We start from the raw sequence: 20,483 nt of genomic DNA on the forward strand, positions 1-20,483 counted from the left end.
AAAAATGCATAATAAACTAAAGGACAGATAATTATATGAGATTAGCACTTATTTTACAAAATGAAGAAGCGATAATTATTTTTGAGTACCTTGTATAATACCCAGGCCTTAAGTGTTTCTGTGTTCTTCTGTACTATGGATTTATTTTTCCCCCAGGGATCTTAAAAATAGAAAAAACAGCATAAAACTCATTCTATTAAAGCAGCAAAAGTATTTTAAAGAGGTACAATGATAGTTTATTAGAGTAAGTTTGGGGATTTATGCATCTTTAGCAATTCAAGTAAATATAAAATTCATAAACATCATTTGGAATAAAAGTTAGTGAGACCTGAATTTGAGAGTTGATATTGTTAAGGGAAGTGAAGATGGGCACATGATTTAAATTTTGCTCATCTAATAAAATGGGGGTAAACATTTCTGATAATAATTAGGAGCCAAAAACTTGTGTAACCCCTTAACATATATGCATCCAGTTCAGTTCAGTTCAGTCACTCAGTTGTCTCCGACTCTTTGCGACCCCATGGATTGCAGTACGTCAGGCTTCCCTGTCCATCACCAACTCCTGGAGTCTACTCAGATTCATGTCTATTGCACTGATGATGCCATCCAACCATCTCATCCTCTCTCATTCCCTTCTCCTGTCCTCTTCAATCTTTCCCAGCATCAGGGTCTTTTTAAATGAGTCAGTTCTTCGCATCAGGTGGCCAAAGTACTAGAGTTTCAGCTTCAGCATCAGTCCTTCCAATGAATATTCAAGACTGATTTCCTTTAGGATGGACTAGTTGGATCTCCTTGCAATCCAAGGGACTCTCAAGAGTCTTCTCCAACACCACAGTTCAAATGCATCAATTCTTTGGTGCTCAGCTTTCTTTATAGTCCAATTCTCACATCCATACATGACTATTGGAAAAACCATAGCCTTGACTAGATGGACTTTTGTTGGCAAAGTAATGTCTCTGCTTTTTAATATGCTGTCTAGGTTGGTCATAGCTTTTCTTCCAAGAAGGAAGCCTCTTTTAATTTCATGGCCAAAGTCACCATCTGCAGTGATTTTGGAGCCTCCAAAAATAAAGTCTGTCATGGTTTTCACTGTTTCCCCATCTATTAGCCATGAAGTGATGGGACCAGAAGCCATGATCTTAGTTTTTTGAATGTTGAGTTTCAAGCCAACTTTTTCACTCTCTTCTCACTTTCATCAGGAGGCTCTTTAGTTCTTAGCTTTCTGCCATAAGGGTGGTGTCATCTGCATATCTGAGGTTATTGATATTTCTCGTGGTAATCTTGATTTCGGATTGTGTTTCATCCAGCCCAGCATTTCACATGATATACTTTACATATAAGTTAAGGTTCCTCAAATCATATGCATCTGTAAATATTTCAGTGATTGCTGTTTTACTTTTATTCTTGCCCTAACACATGTCTCATCATTGCTGTTCGTAATGACACCATAGTTACTTATTGATGTAATCTTTTAAAGCTTCTTATTTATTGTATCACCACCCTATTTGCAAGATTTCTCTTAATTTCTTTGATCACGTGTAAGTGTTTGACTCTTCTTCTTATTTTTTTTTTACCTTTCCCTTGTTTCCCATCCCAAAATATAGATTCCTATCAAACTATATGACTTCATATTTCTTAGACAATTCTTCCTCTGTGCCCTTACCCAGGTCATTGTTTTCTCATTTTCGATTACCTTTCCTTCACTGCTGGTCTGGTCTATGGAAATTTCTCTCTTTTTTTTTTTTTAAGGATCAGCAAATTAATGTATATAATTTTTACTAACACTCATCTTTCCCTCCCTATTTTGTTCTTTTGTGTATATTATCTATAGAACATGCATAATAAATTATTTTATGTTTCAATTATATAAACTTTTCTTTTCATTTTATAAATTATAAAATATTTGAAAGCCCCACTACTGTCTTATATATCCTTACAACCATAACCTCAAGTATATTTTATAAGTAAAGTTTTCTTTTTCTTGAAGAGTAATAATGTGCATTGAGTTTACCTGAGAGATGTCTGTTCACATAAATGAATAAGTTCCCAAATGAAAATCAGACAATTTGACCTGTTTTTCTCTTAAATTTGACACTTAAATGTGGAGTATAAACTGCACTGTGTTGTATTCCCAGTTTTATGTGAATGGATTCTGACAAGTTAGAAAGCAATGTGAATGTAAGTGTGATAACCTTGAAACAGAATTTTTAAATTATTTTTTTTCATATTTACAAAAGGTTAAGATATAACTTTTTGAGAAACATATATATCTGGAATACCAAAATACACATTTATTGAAAGTGTTCTACAGATGAAGGGGCAGAAAAACTTTGCAAGAATTTATTTTTTAGATGATTATAAGCTAAACTTGAGATTAACGGATAGTTTACTTAAGAGTACTTAGAGAAAAAAAACTTGGTAATACTCAGTAGCCAAATGTCAGTAAAAAATGTCAAGGAAAAGGGGTCATTTTATAATCAATATATTGTTTAACCTATAATTGGTTAAAAATGAGAAAGGAGCATGAAAATATCCTCAGACTGACGTCTTTTGCAGGAAGAATCTGGCAGTGGCATCCGGTACCAGCTGGCGTTTATGCAGGTTCCTCCTGGGCCAGAAGCCAGGAGAGGCTTGCAGTAATCTAATCCTGAAATAACAAAAGCGTGAAAGACCACTTCAAGGTCTAATTCAAATAGACATGATTACAACCTAATAGGGAATTAAATATTTTAAAACAAAATAAATCTAGGAAATATAGAAAGCTATAATATTTTATGATTATTCATTTCTAGTAGCAATTAAAACATTTAGCTCAATAGAAGAGGAAAAGTTCAAAATAAACTACAATATGAAAGGTAATTAAGACAAAAAAGGGGCATATTGCAGCTTTTATTATTTCCATAAGTATTCTTCCACAGTTCATAATTAATATATGTCATACAGTTATACTGTACATAATCTAGTTGGCTAAGTTGTAGGAACCAGGCAAATAAATACTGCTACTGACTAACCTTTTTGCTATTGATTGGAGTTTAACCCCACTAGAAATACTTTAAAATGTGCAAACATAGAAAGTGATACATTACAATGATGCATTAACAGCTAAAAGCAAAATATTTGTAATAAAATGAAAAAGCATATTTTAAAAAGCCAGTTGTATAACACAGACTGAATGAAGAAGAAAATAAAAGAACTCTTTTGTCAAGAAAAATAGTAAGTTAATGCTACAATGTGTGATCATAAATTGCTCTGATTGAAACAGTTGTATATATTATACTCAATGTGAGTAAGTTTGCACGTGCTCAGTCGTGTCTGACTCTTTGTGACCCCATGGACTGTAGCCTGCCACGGCCCTCTTCCATGGGATTTTCCAGGCAAGAACACTGGAGTGGATAGCCATTTCCTTTTCAGGGTATCCTCCTGACCCAGAGATCAAACACAGTCTGGCCTCTGGCATTGCAGGCAGATTCTTTGCCATCTGAGCCACCGGACAAGCCAAAATTTGCCAAATGATGGTATGAGATATCCAAATGTTTAAACAATTAAATTTGAAAACATATCTGTTCATCTATTCCTTCTTAAAAAAGAAGAAATAGAATCTCTTGTATTCAATCATATCTAACAATTTCTATTCACTAAACAATCACTTTGCAAACAAGGATTATGAGACTATAAAAACAGATCAAAATCTTAATAGATGCTTGAAGCTTCTATTTAGTGAAAATTTCAGTCATTTTGAAAATTTACAAAGGAACAGTTCTACATTTACTTTTGTGAATTTTATGTAAGAGAGCTTGAAGACCAATATATGGAGTATTATTAAAGTCATACTGAAGTTAGCACTCAAATACAAAGAAAAAAGAGTATAAAAACAGCTCTTTATAAAGAAAGTAGAGAAACAGAAGAGGAAGGGAAAAAAATGCAATAAGCTGAGTTCAAGCACATAAGCTGAGGAAGAATCGAAGTTTACTGAGTAGAGTGGTTAAAGTGTTCCCCCTGGACTGTTGTAATGAAGCCATGAAAGTAAACTATTTCTGGAGGGAAAAGCGGGTCTTTGATCTATACTTCACCTCAAAGCCTAAGGGATGCAGGTGGATTATATTTTGAAAGCAAGATCAGAAGACTGTCAAGAAACAACCAAAAAAGCTACCAGGAAATATTTGGTGTTGGCAAAAGAAAGAGATTTTCTCTTATTTATTCATACTATCAAAAGGAGTCAAGATTCCCTGACTCTCAGGACAGTCTCTGATATAGACAAACCAGGGTCCTCTCATCTTATCTTTTATCATTGATTTTTGAACCTAAATAAAGGCCTTCAGATTTATCATCAGAAAATCACTTTAAAAGGTAAAACCTTCTAGTTTGGGGAAGTTTTGCTTTTGACAAATCAAAAAGTAACAGAAGCACAATAGATTATTATCAATGATCTGTCTTCCTTCAGCACCTACACAGAGTAACTGTCTATTGGTAGGTGTTCTGCTGGTAACTATCACCCTCAGGTCTGTCATTAGACTACATGTCTACCCTTCAAGCCAGGAGGATAATTTTTTTTTTTTTCTGCCTTTCAAATAGGGCTTCTCAGGTGGCGTTAGTGCTAAGAATATGTCTGACAGTGTGCAATGCAGGAAACACAAGAGATGCAGGTTCAATCCCTGGGTCGGGACATGACAATTTACTCTAGTATTCTTGCCTGAAAAACGCCGTGGACAGAGGAGTTCATGGGGTCACAAAGAGTCAGACACGACTGAACACACTCACACACACCTTTTACATGTTGCCAAAATTTTGCTGACAACACTGTCGGGAAACATGATTCCTCTTTGCCAGTATGGTTTATAAAAGAAAAAAAAAATTCAAGAGGACATAGATGATAATTATATCAAAATACAGTAATTAGAAATATGTAGTTGCTAGTTAACAATCAAAACAACATCGTCAAAAAATTGTAACAAAATTTAGCTGCTGGATGTAAGGAGCACAGAAAGACACATAACTTTTTTTTTTTTTTTTTAGTCTAGCAGTACATATTGGCTAAAATCTGGAGAGGAAGAGAAGGGAAAGATGAACATCAAGAAAAAAAAAAGGTAGATTTATAATACTGAATTTATTCAGTATTATTTAATACAGAATAATATTTATTCAGTAAATTCAATGCTGAAATTATTGAGGGAATATTTAAGATCCCTCCACTTTTCTGTCTCCTGTATTATTTTTAATTATACCATTGCTGAACACCGTTGATTTATTAAAGAAATGGCCAAATACACTTTCTTTCCACAAAATTACACACACTGGACAAGCCTGGGCTAAATAGATATTCTATCCCTTAAATTTAATCAGTGGTAAAGTAATACATAGGAGTGAAATGAGAAAGCAGTCCATTTCTACAGTTTGTAAAGAAACCATGTTAAACTCTCATAGATAGCTCATTTCCTATTTAAGAATAGATGTTTTCTCCTTAAATTCTGTCATATAATTCACATAATTCCAAAACATTCCTTTGTGTATACAGTAGGCAGTATAGTTATTGCTATTTCCAACCAATCCTAATCGTACAGAAATTGTTACCAGAGAATGGATAGTCAGAATAGATGATCAGGGAAATGTAGACGAATCCATAAGGTGATGGGAGAATAAGACAGTGAGATTCCACTAAATATCAGTTCTGAGCTTACTTGAATATTTCATAAATCTGGATACCACTGCTGTCCTTGAAGAAGACTGATGTATTACAGGAATCAGATGACAAATATAGTTAGATTGTGTAGTGATATCCTTTATCAAAACATTGTCATTTCCTCCACTCATGAGTACATAGTAGAAAACATATACTCAGCTCCTAGAAAAATTCTAACATTAAATTATAGTAATTTTGATTTTGAGAGCTTAATAGAACATTTTGAATCTCTATCTGTGATGCACATTTCTGAATAATTGCTTGAAACATTCAACTGTAAAGACTTAAGACTTTCAAAATTAAGTAAGGCAGTGGCTGCAACTGCAACTGCTTTTCAAAAATTGATAAAGCTTCTGTCTTCTGGTATATGGTTATCAGCTTGACAGAGATTTAATCTGCAAGGAAAGTATGTAGACATAAACACATGTATACATTAAAATAATGTGTATGTGTATAATATATATACACTATATTGGCAGATTGATTAAAGTTGATGAGCCAGTTATACAGAAATAAAGAGTTTATTATAGATATTAAACATATGTAATTAGGGGGTGAAGCTGATGGAGAAGTCTAAAAGGCTGTTACTTCTGCATACCATGTTAGAATTTAAGTCACCATGATAAGTGAGGCTGGTAGTCATAGGGTGAAATGGCAGAATGCATGGAAAACCGAAACACAAAAGGGAAAACTGAAACATAATAATATGGAACTATTAAGCACGAAATGAGATGATGAATGAAAAACTGGAACTCACATATATCTGGTGGAATTATGGACCTGACTCATTACCTCATAAGAGGCCAAATGGTAAACGTTGAGAATTTGTTAAGGCAGTGAACATAAAATAGGTCATGTGAGAAACTTTTCACCATGGAAATTGGCAGATTCTTCTAATGAGAGTTTTTTTTCTGGAAATCATAATTCAAAACTTTACTACTATAGCACTGCATCTACCTCCGACCTCTACCCTCTCCAGTGTTGCCACTGACTCATGTTACACCCTCTACCACTACAGAGACACACTGCTGCTTAGCCCAGAACTCCAAAAAGCTGAAAGAGAAAATCTGTGGGAGCTGGAACAGCAACCTGGGTGGTCCCACCATCAAGGAGATGAGTCAGCAACAACATATGATCTGATGTAAGCAGAACACCTGGCCCTGACCTTCAGAGCATAAAAGCAGCCATTGCTTCACTTCTTTCTCCAAATCTTGCTCAATGTTTCTGTACTGTAAACCCTATTTCAGAAGTATGCAGGGAAAAGAACTCAAGAAAATGTAGTTTCAACTAAGTAAGGTGACAAAGCACAAAGCTACTACATAGTCAAACACCATACATTTGTTATAGCTCTGTTCCATTCTGTTTCAAAGACATGTTAAATCTTTGAATATGTACAGTTCTGCAGAACTGCTAATCATCTACCATGCTGATGACACTGTTGATAGAATCTGGAAAACGTGGTATTTAGATTTCCAATTAGGAGTCTTAAAATAAACCCTCTTGGTGGCCTGGATCACACTTACAACTAACACTGTGGTAGACTGAGTTTCATTTCCAATTCTTCGCTTCCCTTTAGTACTACAATAAGCCACACACTTGCAGTGGTTTCATTGTGAGAGGAGCACATTTCCATTTTCCCAAGCCATACTTTTGGCGAGGTCATTAACTTGCTTTAGCCCAGTGAAATGAGCACATCAATATGAAATACGTGTGGATGTTTGGACTTAGTACTCTTGTACTTCTGCTACTGGAAAGTGAAAGAAATACTCCAGACAGCCACTATCCATGATGTCTGGAGCTGAGGCCAGCTGAGCCCAGCTGAAGCCAGCTGAGTTCACGAAAATTTAGCCAACCTGCAGATTTGTGACTTGAAGGTGAACCATATTAGCTAAACCAGAGAGATATGGAAAAGAGGATAAATGCTTTAGATATTTAGATAATCAGATATTGCTGATTATCCAGTAGTTAATAAGCATTATTGTGACAAGGGCTAACTAGCACAGCTACTTTATAAGGAGGCTTTCTTTTGGTGAACAAAACATGCTTGAAATTAACTGAAAAAAATGGCTTAAACATATATTTGATAAAACTTGATTGTAACATATCAATTTGAATGTAGAGAAAGACATTTCCATTTAAAATGTTGAGAGTGACAGGACTTCCCTGGTAGTCCAGTGGCTAATACTCCATGCTCCCAGGGCAGGAGGCACAGGTTCAATCCTTTTTCAGGGAACTAGAGCTCACATGCCACTATTAAGTGTTTGATGGCCACAACTAAACATCCGGTGCAGCCACATAAACAGATATATATTTTTTAAATATTAACAGTGAGATTGGCTTTTAGTCTTGTATAAAATCAATGGTTTACTTCCTAGTCACTCCCAAAATTCAAATTCAGTACTACTATCAATGGACTTCATAAATATAAAGAAGCAAATAGCTGTCTTTCCAGGACAGCATGAAACAACAGAACATGCATACAATTGATGGTAAAGATACAGCATCTGTAAACAGCCATTGTCAAATGCATTCTACTACCCACTTCAGCTGTATGAATAATGGACACAACTTGATACCTGACAACACGTCACCGCGGCCTCTCTCTGCATTCAGCAGGTGCCTTCTGCCTTGAGTGGCAAGTATCACCTCTTTCATTAATTTTTTTTTTAACATCATCCTTATCTTTTGACCTGAAATGAGTGGAAATAGCTTTTAAATAATTTTTCTCAAACCTCTTAAGGATCTATATTATTTTCTTAGCTTTGCTATAACAAATCACAACATACTAGGTGCCTTGAAGCAATAGACATTTATTCTTACATAATTCTATAGACTAAAGGTGTGAAATGAAGATGTTGCCAGAGTCATGCTCTCTCTGAAGGCTTTAGGAAGGAATCATTCCCTCTCTCTTCTAGCTTCTAGCAGCTTCCAGTAACCCTTGCCATTCTCTCACTTGTGGCTGCCCTCTAACATCTGCATCTATCTTTAAACAGTTTTTTCTCCCTCTTTATAGACACCAATCCCTGGCTTTAAGGTCTGTCCTAATTCAGTACAATCTCACTTTAACTAATGACATCTGAAAAGATCTTAATTCCAAATAAGGTAAAATTCTGAGGTTAAAGGTGAACATGAACTTTTGACCACTGGTCAACAGACTCTTGGTTCCCCTAAAATTCCCACACCCATTCCACTTGCAAAATACATTCACTCTGTCTCAATGTCTTGCAAAGTCTTAACCTATTCCAGCATTAATCCTTGCAAACTCTAATCTAAATGATATCAACTGAATATGTTCCAAATCTCATCATCTATATCATATATGGATGAAACTCTGGATATAATCTACACTGGAACAAAATGTTTCTCCATCTGTGGACCAGTAAAAATTAGGAAGCACGGCATCTGCATTCAAAATGTAACAGTAAAAGAGGCATAATGTAGGCATTCCCATTAGGAAAAGGAGAAAATGAAAGAAAAAAATGGGATTAATGCTCCAAAGCAAGCTTAAAAATCAAGCAAAGCAAATTCCATTAGATTTTAAATCTTTTGTGGCTTTATACTCTGTCTTCTGGGACCTTGGCAGCAGGGTTGGCTTCACTCTGCAGACCAAACCACATATAAAACTTTTGTCTTAAATGATAACTTATGATTATCACTAAAGATTCTAGGGGTTGACTTGGCACAGCTTGCAGTGCTTGCTTGGATTTTTCATGCTGTTACAAATAATCTGCCGCTAGAAGCACCTTAATGCAGGACAAACCAGTTGGTTTGTTGAAAAGACTTATAATTAATATTTGTCATAGGATGGGACTTTTGCTGACCATGATATGGCCTCTCTGTATGTCCTGGCTCTTGAAAAAAGACATCCATGTTCTAGGAACAAGAGTTTTGAAAATTAGAAATCTCAGCTACTGAGAAAATGAAGGGCTCCTTCCAGAACTACTACGTGCCACTCCTACCAAGTGGGATTGGTCATAGCAGTTACAAGTCTGCTCGGATTCAAGAGGGCTGAGAAGCAAGCGCCATATCTTGATGGAGGAGTTGCAAAGTCACATTGCAGAAGAGCATATCATATCAGAACTACTGTTTGGACATCCTTTTAGACATGCCAGTTAATTAATATATATGTACACATACATATGTATATCCTATGCTATCTTGTTATATACTATATAATTTGGGTATATTAGTAAGGATTTTCCAGAGAAACAGAATAAATAGTGTGTGTGTGTGTGTGTGTGTGTGTGTGTATATATATATATACATATATATATATATAGAGAGAGAGAGAGAGAGAGAGTGATAAAGAGAGAGAGAACTGACTCATATGATAATAAGGGTTGAGAAGTCCCATGATCTGTCATCACTAAGCTGTAGATTCAGAAAAGCTGGGATGTAATTCTCATCCCATTCCCAAGGCCTGAGAACCCAGGGAACCTCTGCTGTAAATCCTGGCCCAAGGGCAGGAGAAGACAGATGTCCCAGCTCAGCAGAAAAACAGGAAGCAAAAAGGGCAAACACCTCCTTTCTTTGCCTTTTTGTCCTGTTCTGGCCTCAATGAGTTGGAGGATGCCCATCCACATAACGGAGGACAATGAACTTTGTTGACCCACCAATTCATATACTAAACTTATCTGAAAACACACGCACAAACATACTCAGAAATAAAGTTTAATCTGGGCACCTCTTGACCCAGTCAAGTTGACACATAAACTGACCATCACAGTGGGTCACATGTTTTCTCCAACATCCATTGAAAGATTTTCTTTTTTCCAATCTTCTGAAGGTTTTAGGATCCCTCCCCTATCTACAATCCTAAAACCAATGTCACATGATTTGCTGATCTTTTTTAAATAACAACATCTCATTCCAGAATGTAATTTCTGGAATTTCCAACTATCTATTATTGCATGCCAAGTTACCCTCAAATTTAATAGGTTAAAACAATTATTATCTTCTGTATTTCTGTGGATTGTCTCAGCCTAGCTAAGAGGCATTTCTTAGCTCTCTTATCCATTAGGTGACAGATAGGACCGAAGCCATAGTACTTATCTCTTTTAATGTAGCTTAGTCTTGAAACAGGATGGCATCTTTGTTCCAACTATTCAGTCGTGTCCAACTCTTTGCAACCTGATGGACTGTAGCCCACCAGGCTCCTCTGTCCACGGGGATTCTCCAGGCAAGAATACTGGAGATTCTTCACTTCCTGAGTCCTCAATCAAGTTTGCAGCTTCTCATAATTTGGGGTGCTGACTTTTGAGATACTCCCAGATGGAACAGGGCTTCCCTGGTGGCTCAGGCAGTGAAGAATCTGCCTACAATGCAGGTGACCTGGGTTTGATCCCTGGGCTTTGAAGATCCCCTGGAGAAGGGCCTGTCAACCGACTCCAGGATTACCTCCAGAACTGGCAAGGTGATATTTTTCCTGATCTATCTGTTAAAGTAGGCCCAAGGCCTGCTCATATTCAAGGTATTGGAGAAATGAGCACACTTTCTTGATGAAAGAATGATAATGCCACTTAGTAGAATCACACACAGGAATGAACATATGGTTGTAACCATCTCTGGAAAAGATGACTGGGGAAGTGGTTTCTTTTGTGAAAGAGATCAAAAGATAACTGCTATGGTATAATGTTTTTGTCCCATCAAAACTCATGCATTGAAATCCTTGCCACCAAACATGATGGTATTGAGACATGGGATGTTGAAGAGGTGCTTAAATCATAAGGCTGGAACCCTCATGATGGGATTAATGCCTTGTAGAGGGGCTCCACAGAACTCCTCTGTTCATTTGATCATGTAAGGATATAATGAGAATTTGTGACACAGAAGAGAACCCTCACTCAACTCTGCTGGCACCCTGGTCTCACTCTTCCAGCATCCAGAACTGTGAGAAATGAATTTCTGAATCTTATAAGCTTTGCAGAGTAAGGTGTTTTCCTATAGTATTCTGAATGGACTGGGAAGAGTAACCATCTAAATACATTTCCACTTCACTTGGGACACAGAAGGTATTTCTAGTTTCTTGAACTTTTAGGAATGAACTTAGAAATGTGTCTACTACTTCCATACTTAATTATTTCCATCGTGCTATTGCTCACTTTTTTGTTGTTGTTGTTTGTTTTCCGGTTTTAGTTGGCTAAGACAGTGATACCCAGGGCAGTCTGGGAAACAACAATATGTTAAAGACCAAAGAATCTGTGACTCTGTGTCCTTAAATGACTGTGTGGATTGTTGTTGCTTTTCAGTCACTAAGTCATGTCTGACTCTTTACTACCCCATGGCCTGCAACACATCAGGCTCCTCTGTTCTTCAATATCTTCTGGAGTTTGCTCAAATACATGTCCACTGAGTAGGTGATGCTAACTAACAATCTCATCTTCTGCCACCCTCTTCTGATTTTGCATTCAATCTTTCCCGGCATCAGGGCCTTTTCCAATGAATCGATCTTCACATCAGGTAGCCAATGTACTGGAAATTCAGCAAAAGTTTTTCTAATGAATACTCAGGGTTGATTTTCTTTAGGATTGATTGGTTTGATCTCTTTGCAGTCCAAGGGATTCTAAAGAGTCTTCACCACAGCAATTTGAATACATCAATTTTTCAACACTCAGCCTCCTTATCGTCCAACTCTCACATCTATACATGACTACTGGAAAAATCATAGCTTTGACTATATGGACATTTGTTCACAAAGTGATGTCTTTGCTTTGTAATACTCTGTCTAGGTTTGTAATAGCTTTCTTTCCAAGAAGCAATTGTCTTTTAATTTCATGACTGCAGTCAACATCAGCAGCGATATTGGAACCAAAGAATATAAAATTGGCTCCTGTTTCCAATTTCTCTCCATCTATTTACCATTAAGTGATGGGCCCAGATACCATGATCTTAGTTTTTTGAATGTTGAGTTTCAAGGCAGTTTTTTCACTCTCTTTTTCACCCTCATCAAGAGTTCTCCTTTACTTTCTGCCATTAAACTAGTTATCTGCGTGTCTGAGGTTGTTGAAATTTCTCCTGGCAATCTTAATTCCAGCTTGTGAGTCATCCAGCCCAGCACTTTGTGTAATGTACTCTGCATATAAGTTAAATAAGCAGGGTGACAATATGCAGCCTTGTCATACTCCTTTCCCAATATTGAACCAGTCTGTTTTTCCATGTCTGGTTCTGATATTTCTTGATTCATATACAGGTTTCTCAGCAGACAAGCACGGTGGTTTGGTATTGCCATCTCTTTAAGAATTTTCCACAGTTTGTTGTGATCCACACAGTCAAAAGATGATGCCGTGAAAATGAGGCACTCAATATGTCAGCAAATTTGGAAAACTCACCAGTGGCCACAGGACTGGAAAAGGTCAGTTTTCATTCCAATCCCAAAGAAAAGTAATGCCAAAGAATGTTCAAACTACCACACAGTTGCACTCATCTCACAACCTAGTAAAGTAATGCTCAAAATTCTCTAAGCCAAGCTTCAGCAATACATGAAACATAAACTTCCAGATGTTCAAGCTGGTTTTAGAAAAGGCAGAGGGAAAAAAAAAGAAAAGAAAAGGCAGAGGAACCAGAGATCAAATTGCCAACATCAGCTGGACCATCAAAAAAACAAGAGAGTTTCAGAAAAAACATTTATTTCTGCTTTATTGACTATGCCAAAGCCTTTGACTGTGTGGATGACAATAAACTGGAAAATTCTGAAGGAGGTGGGAACATCAGACCACCTGACCTGCCTCTTGAGAAACCTGTATGCAGGTCGGGAAGCAACATTTAGAACTGGACATGGAACAACAGACTGGTTCCAAATAGGAAAAGGAGTACGTCAAGGCAGTATATTGTCACCCTGCTTATTTAACTTATGTGCAGATTACATCATGAGAAATGATGGGCTGGAAGAAGCACAAGCTGGAATCAAGATTGCCAGGAGAAATATCAATAACCCAGATATGCAGATGACACCACCTTTATGGCAGAAAGTGAAGAAGAACTAAAGAGCCTCTTGATGCAAGTGAAAGAGGAGAGTGAAAAAGTTGGCTTAAAGCTCAACATTCAGAAAACTAAGATCATGGCATCTGGTCCCATCACTTCATGGCAAATACATGGGGAAACAGTGGAAACAGTGGCTGACTTCATTTTGGGGGGCTCCAAAATCACTGCAGATGGTGACTTTAGCCATGAAATTAAAAGACACTTGCGCCTTGGAAAGAAAGTTATGACAAACCTAGACAGCATATTAAAAAGCAGAGACATTTCTTTGCCCACAAAGGTCCATCTAGTCAAGGCTATGGTTTTCCCAGTGGTCATGTATGGATGTGAGAGTTGGACTATAAAGAAAGCTGAGTGCTGAAGAATTGATGCTTTTGAACTGTGGTGTTGGAGAAGACTCTTGAGAGTCCCTTGGACTGCAAGGAGATCCAACCCATCCATTCTAAAGGAGATGAGTCCTGGGTGTTCATTGGAAGGACTGATGCTAAAGCTGAAACTCCAATACTTTGGCCACCTCATGCGAAGAGTTGACTCATTGGAAAAGACCCTGATGCTGGGAGGGATTGGGGGCAGGAGGAGAAGGGGGAGACAGAGGATGAGATGGTTGGATGGCATCACGGACTGGATGGACATGGGTTTGGGTAGACTCCTGCAGTTGGTGATGGATAGGGAGGCCTGGCGTGCTGCAGTTCATGGGCTCTCAAAGAATCAGACACGACTGAGTGACTGAACTGAACACAGTCAAAGGCTTTAGCATAGTCAATGAACCAGAAGTAGACATTTTTTCTTTAATTCCCTTACTTTCCCTATGATTCAGTGGATGCTGGCAATTTGATCCCTGGTTCCTTTTCCTTTTCAAAACCCAGCTGTACATTGGAAGTTCTTGGTTTGCCTATTGATGAAGTCTAACTTGAAGGATTTTGAGCATAACCTAACTAGCATGTGAACTGAGCACAATTGTACAGCATTTTGTATTGTGTGGAGTAGACTAAGCCATTGCTGACATAAAGTCCTCATCCTGATTCTTCTATGTGTAATGTGTATAGAATTCTACTAAGACATCCTCCATCCTATGATCAACATCCTTGTCTAATTCGCTTTTATTGAATGTGGAAAGAATCTATAAATATGATGAAATATTTCTTCCATGATTTTGCTATTTTATAACAAATGAGATTTTGCAGATAGTTTTCAAAATCAGTAGACTTTCATGTAGGACAACTATTATAGGTGAGCTGGACCTAAGGGGTTCTTTCTTTAGAAAAATATTCAAAGATAGAAATTTGCAGCATAAGAGGGATTTGATGTGTTGAATATTCTCCATTGCTGGCTGTGGCAAGTAATCTATATGGCATTTAGGACCTAAGAGTGACTTCTGGATGATATCCAGCCAAGATATGGGGATTCCATTTCTATAGCTGCAAGGAACTGAATTTTGTCAACAACCTGAATGACCTTGGAAAAGTTTCCCAAGCTCCAGATGACAACAGAGACTTCCAAAACCTTGATTTCATCCTGACATGGCCCTAAGCAAAGATTGCAACCACATAGAACCTTGATTTCTGCTGTACAGAGTAATAAGAGTGTGTTGATTTTTAATTTGCTGTTGTCTTTTTTTTTCCTTTATTGCACAGGTAAATTAAGTATAATTTTTAAAATTTAATAGGCTTTTTTATATTTTATAAAAGTTTTAAGCTGACAAAAGCATTGTGCAGAAAGTTCAGGGAATTCTTTCTCTGCAGAGTTTCTCCTATTAATGTATCATATTATTGTGGCACATTTATTATAACTAATGAAACAATAATGATACAATATTATTAACTAAAGCAGTGTTAAAGAATCTGCCTGTCAAGCAGGAGATGTGGGTTTGATCTCTGGGTCAGGAAGATCCCCTGGAGAAGGAAATGACAACCCACTCCATTATTCTTGCCTGGGAAATCCTGTGGACAGAGGAGCCTGGCAAGTTACAGTCCATGGGGTTTCCAAGACTCAGACACAACTTGGCAACTAGACACCACCACACTGTAGTTTACTTAGGGCTTATTCTTTATGTTGTATGTTTCCATATGTTTTTACAAATGCATAATATCATGTATCCATCATTAGAGTACTATACAGAGTAAATTTACTGCTCTAAAATTTCTGTCTTCTGTTTATGCCTCCCTCTCTTAAATCTCTAGCATCCAGTGATCAATTTTACTGTCTGTATAGTTTGTCTCTTCCAGAAAGTCATTTAGTTGGAATCATATAGCATAAAATCATCTCAGACGGACTTATTTCAATTAACAATACTAATTTGTTTCATCTACATTTTTTGGGATTTGATAGTTAATTTCCTTTTATCATTGAATAATATTCCTTTTCTATGGGTTTACCAAAGTTTATCTATTTGACTATTGGAGAACATCTTGGCTGCTTCCAATTTGGGGCAGGTGTGAGTAATATTGCTATAAAGATTTGGGTGGAGGTTTCTTATGTAGATGTAAGTTTTGAATCCATTTCGACAGATATGTAGGAATATGATTGTTGGATCAAATTCTAAGACAATATTTAACTTTGTGAGAAACTGTCAAACTGTTCTGAGGTGGTTGTACCATCTTGCATTTCCATCAACAATGAATGAGTGCTCTTATTGCTTCATATCTTGGCCAAAATTCGATGATGTCTGTATTATAGATTTTAGTCAATATAATAGGTATGTAGTGGTAACTTATTTTCATCTTCAGTTCCCTAATGACATATGATGTTGAACATCTTTTTATTTGCTTATGTGACATCTGTATTTCTTCTTTGGTGAGATATCTGTATAGATCTTCACTCTTTTTTGTCTTTTTTATTGTTGAGTTTAAAAAGTGTTTTGTATATTTGAAAAGAAGTCCTTTAACAGATATAGGTTTTGGATATAATTTTCTCCTAGGCTATGACATGTCTTCTCATGATAAGAGTAACTTCCACAGAAAGGACTGTTTAATTTTAATGAAGTTCAATTTATTTTTTCATGGGCTGTGACTTTAGTGTAGTATTTAAAAAGTTATTACATTTGAGGTCACCTACATTTTTCCCATTTTTATCTTCCAGACATTTTATAGTTTTGTATTTTACTGCTATATCTATGCTCCATTTTCAGTTAATTTTTATGAAAGTTTTAAGGTCTAGGGAGCTGTGTCTAGAATTATTTTCTTGCACGTCCATTTTTTCTAGGAGCAATTATTTAAGAGAACATCTTTTCTTCATTGAATTACTTGTCCTTTTTGTTTGTCAAAGATCAATTGGCTGTGTTTGTTTTTGTCTATTTCTTGTGTCTACTCTGTTCTATTCATGTTTTTGTTATTCTTTCCCTAATATGACAATTTCATAATTTCCATTAACTTATAATAAATATTTGGAGTCAGGTGGTGTCAGTCTTCTGACTGTTTTTCCTCTATGGATATTGTTTTAAGCATTCAAATTTATGGTTATGACTTACTCATCATTGGAATAGGTTAGAAATGAGTACACATTGTTATCATTACAACAATGTTGGGTGTATGTGTTATTGCAGTACAGTCTATCATATATACACCTCTTAACATTATCTAGAAAAGTTTGGTAATGTTGGAATCTTTTTTTTTTTTTTTCCATAAATGCCTTGTAGAAATCTCTGCTTAAAGCCTTCTAGCCTTAAGAGATGTTTGTGTAAAAGTTGATTACTGATTTGAGTTTTCTGAAGTTTATAGGCATATTCATTTACATGTATTCATAAGTCAGTAATGCAAATTTTGGTTTTAGTATTTGTCCACTTAATTTTGACATTCAAATATTTGGCATAAAATTTCATTTAATATTTAATAACTGATTTTTGTGTCTTTACCATCTGTTGTGATATCCTTTTCTTGTTGCTAATATTTTTATATTCACTGTCATTTTCATGATTTTGTAAAATAATTTTAGTATTATCACAGCTTTACAAAGACATTTTTGAGCAAAATGCTGTTAATTAGAATTTGGTCTTTCTACATAGTCTAATACCTGTTCAATTTTTGTAAATACTTTATGTGTGCATGAAAGAAATAACTATGTTATCATAATTGGATGTATTTTTTCATATATGTATGTTAGGTCAATCTGTAATTTGCACTGTGCAATTCTGTTATACTCATAATTTTGTCTTCTATCAATGACCAAAAAAATGAATTAAAATTTCCCAATATGATTGGGAATTTGTCTCTTACTCTTTATAGTTTCTCTCTCTTGCTACTTGTTTACCTCCCTCTCTCTATTTCTTTCTCATTTTTTGTCTCTTTCTCTGTGTATGTATTTATATCTCTGTGTGGGTGTGCTCAGTTGCTCAGTCATCTCTGACTCTTTGTGACTGTAGCCTGCCAGGCTCCGCTGTCCATGAAACTTTTTCAAACAAGAATACTAGAGCAGGTTGCCATTTCCTACTCCAGGGGACCTTTCCAACCTAGGGATTGAACTCTCATCTGTTGCACCTTCTGCATTAGCAGGTCGATTCCTTACCATTGCACCACCTGGGAAGCAATATCTATAGTGTGATAGATATAGATTGTCATTATACTTCTCATTATATCTATATATGCAAGCATATATATACGTATTTATATGCAAGCATTGTGCTTGCATGTATGCAAAGTCAGTTAAGCTGTGTCTGACTCTTTGTCACTCTATGGACTGTAGCCTACCAGGCTCCCCTGTCCATGGGAGTCTCCAGGCAATAGTACTGGAGTGGGTTGCCATGCCCTCCTCCAGGGGATCTTCCTGAAGTAGAGATCAAACCTGCATCTCTTACATCTCCTGCATTAACAGGCAAGTTATTTGCCACTAGCACCACCTCATATATTATGGCTGAATAATATTCTATTTTATGTGTATAGATACATATGCATACATGTACACATACACATCACAGCTTCTTTACCCATTCATCCACCAATGAACACTTAAGTTGTTTCCAAATCTTGGTTATTGCTAATAATGTCTCTATGAACATGACAGTGCAGATACCTTTTTGAAGGGTATTTTTGTTTCCTTTGGGTATATTCCCAGAAGTAAAATTGCTAGGTCATATAGGAGTTCTATTTTTAATTTTTTGAGGATCATCCATACTGCTTTCCATAGTAACTGCACAAATTTACAGTCCTACCAACAGTACATAGCATTTCCCATTCTCCACATCTCTTGTCTTTTTAATGATGGTCTTCCTAACAAGATTGAGATGATGTCTCATTGTGGTCTTAATTTGCATTTCCTAATCACTAGTGATGTTGAATATCTTTTCATGTATCCATTGGCATTTTTTATAGTTTCTTTGGAAAAATGCCTCTTCAGACTTGTTGCCCATTTTTAAGTGGGTTATTTGTTTTTTGGTTTTGGTTTTAATTTTTTGCTATTGATTTGTAAAAAGTTTTGGATGTTCACCTCTTATCAGATATATTACTTGCAAATATATGACTTTTCCATTCTGTATATTGTCTTTTCACTCTGTTTGTGGTTACTTTTACTGTGCAGAAACTTTTTAGTTTGATGTAGTCTTACGATATATCATTTTTGAAGTATTATTTATGAGATATCTTTGAGGGCTGGGATGAAGATAATGTCTTCAAGAAAGTATTTGGGTATGCTTCTTGTAGACTCAAATCAATACATATTTAGTTTATAATTTATAACTTGAAGTTCATGGGACCCTGGTGATGCAAGCTTGGGCGGTAAATCAGTGTGCATGCCAAAAGTATCTGCTACTTCTTAAAAACAGTTTTCTTCTTCCTGCCATATATAAAAACTAAGAATACAAGTGTCAAAGTATTTACTACTAGTCCAGTTGTCTCAAGAGCACATATCCCTTGAGGATCCAGACTAAATATGCGGAAAATCTCTTTTAAGCTACTCAGTTTGGTAGTATATGAACTATGATTTCTAAACTCCTTACTCTACAAGGCCATCAAAATTATAGTAAATTTATTTTTAATATTGGGAAGTTCTCTCAGGAAAAATGTGGTTTTCTGTCTTTCCTTCCTCTCTGTAACCTAGCTTTCTCTTAATTGTAATCTTTTATAAAGCTCCTATGATTTTAAGAAAACTTTTAAATTGCCCATCTACATTTCTATTTGTTTTCAGTAGGAGATTTGGTTTCAATATTCTAGTACATTCTATCCCTGCAAATAAAACCTTAAATAAAAATCTTGTTCACATTCACCTGGAGCAAAAGCTGAAATGAGGCAAATATGCAAACTAATTCCTGGGCAGTGGCTGATTATCCAGCCAGAAGATAAGTAACCTGTCTGTAAGTAGATGACTAATGTCAAAGATGTTTTGGAAAAAAATTAAACCAAATAGACCTCTTTAATTACCTCAGCATTAAAACTAGTTGACTGAGCATGTGTATCAAGAGATTCAAATGACATATATGTTCTTAAGAGTCTGCTAGAGAACGTGACCATTCTTAGATTAATGAGCTTGTGAACAGAATGTGAATTGTGATAAGAATTTTGACTACTAATGGGCTACTTTTATGACATGTATCTTTAACTCTGCTTCAAAAAGTTTGCACAATTTCAATTTTCTTGAAACAATTCCCTCAAATATGAACCCCCAATATATTACAGTGGTCAATGATTTGTCTTACACGTAATAAGTAATTATTTTGTAATTTTAGTTAGTTCGATTTCTTTTGCACTGTTAAGATCTGGACATCCACTGAAGATCATTATGATGTATAGCATTGTACCTAAAAAGTAATTCATATCACAGTAGAAAGCTAGTTCCTGTGAATTATATGTTTTCTAACATTTACCTTGACAGTGGAGGCCATTTTATTTTACTATAAAATGTT

Source organism: Cervus elaphus, chromosome 30 (assembly GCF_910594005.1).
Source record: "Cervus elaphus chromosome 30, mCerEla1.1, whole genome shotgun sequence".
Taxonomy (NCBI): domain Eukaryota; kingdom Metazoa; phylum Chordata; class Mammalia; order Artiodactyla; family Cervidae; genus Cervus; species Cervus elaphus.